Source organism: Telopea speciosissima, chromosome 6 (assembly GCF_018873765.1).
Source record: "Telopea speciosissima isolate NSW1024214 ecotype Mountain lineage chromosome 6, Tspe_v1, whole genome shotgun sequence".
Taxonomy (NCBI): domain Eukaryota; kingdom Viridiplantae; phylum Streptophyta; class Magnoliopsida; order Proteales; family Proteaceae; genus Telopea; species Telopea speciosissima.
In genome coordinates this window covers 45,211,442-45,215,855 of record NC_057921.1, presented here as the reverse complement: position 1 = coordinate 45,215,855, position 4,414 = coordinate 45,211,442, and the positions used below count along the sequence as shown (strand labels likewise).

General features: G+C 38.2%; 1 pseudogene; it reads right to left on the bottom strand.

The window, feature by feature from the left end:
• Positions 1-1,764: 1,764 nt before the first annotated feature.
• On the bottom strand, positions 1,765-2,727 carry LOC122664892 (annotated as a pseudogene).
• Between the last annotated feature and the right edge of the window lie 1,687 nt (positions 2,728-4,414).

Below are 4,414 nucleotides of genomic sequence, written 5' to 3'. Positions count from 1 at the left end.
GAAGTTGAAAATTTCACTTAGGAGCTAGAAACTGTAAACTATTAGAAAGAAATAATTTATGAGAAATAATGTTATGTTCGTTTCTTTTCTTTAACAATCTCACCAAATTTGTCTGGGGCTGGCAACGGGGATCCATATACCTGTGTTCTTTACCCTACCCCTATAAAGAAATGGGGAGGGTAAGGGTAGGCTAAGGGTAAGGTCTTACCCTCCCCTTTTACGTACCTCTTTAGTGTTATGGATCATCTGCACGGACGTACAACAAGTGAACATATATGTGAGAGGTAACCACTTGTCCTTTTTGTTTTCATTAATACCTCTTCTTCCCCTTGTAAATGGTAAAAATAGGACAAATGGTTACGTGCAAAGGAACCAGACTCTTATCCTTTTTGGTAGGATTGTAAGAACAATTAAGTCATTTTATATACAAGGAATTTTACCTATAAAATGTCGAGTTTTGGAAAAACATGACTCATAGACCATAAGTCATAAGCTTATATACCAATAATGAATTTTTATATTCACTCTATTACTCATAACACATCAGCCACCAAAAGGAGCCATATAAGCTTATATACCCATAGTGTATTTTTGTAATAATCAATTTGGATCCTTTGCTGTCGGGCAGCCATGCAGTCGGTGTGTGACCTCACATAGGCAGGGCATGGACCCCACCCGGGCAAGGTGCTTGGATATTTGGTGGAGCAGTCATTTTGCCCCTGCCTGTGTGAGGCCGCACGACGGTTGCCTGACAACAAAGGATCACGATCAATATAATCATTCTGTTACTCTACTACATATTGTGGTACATAAGCCTCTTCTCACGAGATTGTAAATTTACATTTTACAACTTTCAATGGTATTAACCATTACAACCATAGCCTCCCCAAAAGAAGTTGTAGGCCCCCCCCCCCCCAAAAAAAAAAAAAAAGAAAAAAAAAAAGAAGATAAGGAAAAATTATTCCAAAGGGGACTGTGAGTGGGTGTTTTCTATTGGCGTAACATACGTTCCTGGGCAGGAAACACTCAGCCAAAAATAAAATAAAGATAGAAAGTTTCCATGATGAAAGGGAACAAAGATCTGATTTAGTATGATTTTTATTTCAAATTTTGGATTTATTTTTATGAAATAATCAATAAATAGATTTTTGGTCAAGAAATTGAAACTGTTTGATTGCATTAATGTGAAATATTTGAAGAATAAGAAATCCATTTGGTAATTCATTAACTGAGAATAGATTCTCGATATTTCTTTGAACGAGGGTGGTGGTGAGACCATCAAGGAGAAGAGCAGTGTTCTATTCTTAACATAAAATTACTGCTTTGCTCATCAAATTAACCATGTGCTCATTAAAGAAAAATGTTGAAAGCAATTTTAATTTTGAAATTGATAGACCTTTTCACCTATTTTAGAATTTCAATGAAATTTGATTTCCATTTCAGTTAAATAATGTGCAAAAATCAAACCAAACTATTTATGAAATAAAAATCACCCTATGCAGGAAATTGAAATTGAAATTGAAATTGAAATAGAAATCACACCATATTAGCCATAATGTATAAAACAGGCAGTCTATTCATTTATTTATTAAAATGGAAGCTTACAATCTAATGGAGAGAATTGTAACTAAGTATAAAGTACATACCCCAATGCCCAAGTACAAATTTCTCTTTCTTATTCTTAATGCTTAGCTTGGTTCTATCATATGCTATGCTATGCTATGCTATGCTATGCTATTTTATTTTCTGGAATGAATTCCAAGCTAGCTGATGAAATGATTGTTTCTAGCTAAGGGCAGAAGGTGATGAGGTAATTAGCACCAGCGCATGTAAAAGTGCTTGTCTCATCATCATATGCGTAACTGTAGGCATCAGGACACTGTTCCTTGAAGATTTGCGAGTATTTGGTGGGTGGACAAGTCTCAGCCGTATTATAAGCACCAGTGCAACAATACTCATCAGTCCCAAACGCAGCACACGCACTTTTGCAAGCGATTGTGGTTCCATCAGACCCCGTCACACTCAACTCCGAAGGGCAAACCGAGTTCACATTACCTGAACATCCCACCTTTTGGCAATCACCGGTTCCACCTTGTGGAGCCACCGAGACAGGCAAGTTAAATCCGTCCACAAGGCTGATGTCGTAGAAGTCCTTCTCTGTGCTACTACTTCCAATAGTGAATTCCACCAAGCTGGCCGGTGGGTTTGCTCCTGCACCATTGCATGAAACTTGACTGGACCCACAGTCTGCGGTTTCACATTTAAATCCACTTGTAGATGAACAATAATGTTCGGCCCCAGATCCTGCCTGACCAACCAGACGTGAAATCTACGGAACTTGAAGCTCCAGAGGCCAACTCGAAACCAGTTGAAGAAAGTTGGGCTTTGTTATCTCCCGTTAATGTTCCTGGCCAAACTGTGTAACTACAGCTGTTTTTGAACGTGAAGGTAAGTGACAACCCTCCTGCATGCAATCCCACATAAAACGGTTGTTTGGTTATAAGGAAAGTGAAAATTTTGTTAAAAGATTACTTTACTAACACTCATTTCTCTTCTAACCAAACCGATCCATAGTAGTAATTAAAGAGAAAGAAGATATGAAAACAAAGAAAAGAAACCATAATTAAGAACAAACCTGAGACAAGGGCGAAGAGAAGGACAGAGAGAAGCGCCATATCTACTCTGGAGTTCTCCATTGCAGCTGCTTCTGCTTCTTGTGTTTGAACTTTGAAGGGATACAGTTTATAATCTTCCTCACCTCAATGTGGGTATTTATAGAAGAGGAGGGAGTAAGGTGGAAATAAATATCTCTCTCTCCCATGAAGAAATTGTAATGGGAAAAGTCTTTGAGAGATTAAATATCGATCTCTTCTTCGATGAAGAAGTAGTAATGGGAAAAGTCTTTGAAAGGTGTTTCAAGACTTGGGCTATCTCTCACTCTACCCACCATCTATTGATAAACGGACCAAATTATGCTGCTCAATTGTACAAGTTCCTTCTACAAGGCTGGCAGCCAAGGAAAATGGGATCTTAAAGGATATTTTAGAAAATACTAAAATTTAAAAGGTATTTATGTTCCTGGAGGATGTTGTTTATCTTACTTTATATTTAAAGCCTATAATTTCACTTTAATTCCAAGAAAATATAACGGTATGGCTGACACCCTGAAAATATGGCCTAGTTCCGATCCATGACTTCTTGAGTTATGTAATTCACTAATTTGGCTCTCCTCTAGCCGTGGTGGGAGTTGAAGGATCCAGTCCAGCAAAATAAGGTGGGTTTTGGTCATTTCAGAGCTAGGGCCCAAATGGGCCCCCCTGTTTTTGCTAGGTTGGAGAGCCAGACCCATAATTCACACAATTTGGATCCTCTACTGCCTAGCTGCCTTGCAGGACCGTGCTGCCTAAACACGGCGAGGCGTGCAATGACCGCCTCACCCCTGCCCGAGAGCCTTGCCCGAGTGGGGATAAGGCGGTCATTGCACGTCTCACCATGTCTGGGCAACACAATCCTACTGGGCAGCTCAGCAGTAGAGGATCTGGATCCTAATTCACAGCCGTAGCTTTCACGTTTATTCAATAAATAATTTCCTTTTATCCAAAAAAAACAAAAAAACCCAAAGGAAAAATGAATTATTCCATTTACTTGGCTGCCAGCTAGCAGGAACAAACCGTGAAGCACGGCTTGATTGGCAAATATTATTTTCAAATATATAATTAGTTGGTCATATTGCTTGTAAAATTCCACAACTCCATTGAACGAGCATGTCACCGCGTCTGATGGGAGTTCCAATTTGACCCGTTTAACAGTAGGACAACAACTATATGGATGAAATCAATTGGTCCTTCAACAGTTTTTCTCGTCTTATTAATGAGTCATAAGATTAGAATTCTTTCTACCAAAAGAAAAAAGAAATATCGATCAGAATTCTCATTGTAACGAAGTGTTGAATTATTTAAAAGAAAATTGAATGATTACCTAAAATTAGGTTTCCATTAACCAAATTCCCATAAAAACCTGCTGCCTGTAATCGCATGTATCGAAATGGAATAATTCCCTTCCCCTATGGGTTTGAATTCCTACTGCCCGGTTAATTTTTTTTTATAATAATTCTTTCTCTCTCTCTCTTCTCTTTTTCTTTGCATCACTATGTCTACTCCATTCCCAACTTTCTATTTTTACCCTCCTAAGGATCAACAATATAAAATTAAAGAATAAAATGAATACAGAAATAACTTTCAGGCATCCCCACATGGCGCATATACAGTTCAGATATTATTTCCTTCACCTTTGCCATTGCCATCAACAGAGTGAGGAAGCAATCTAAAAAATTCAGCTGAATCTATATCTAGGGCGCTGCATTTGCTCCCACCTTATATCTGTTACACTAAAATCTAGAATGACATCCAAATTA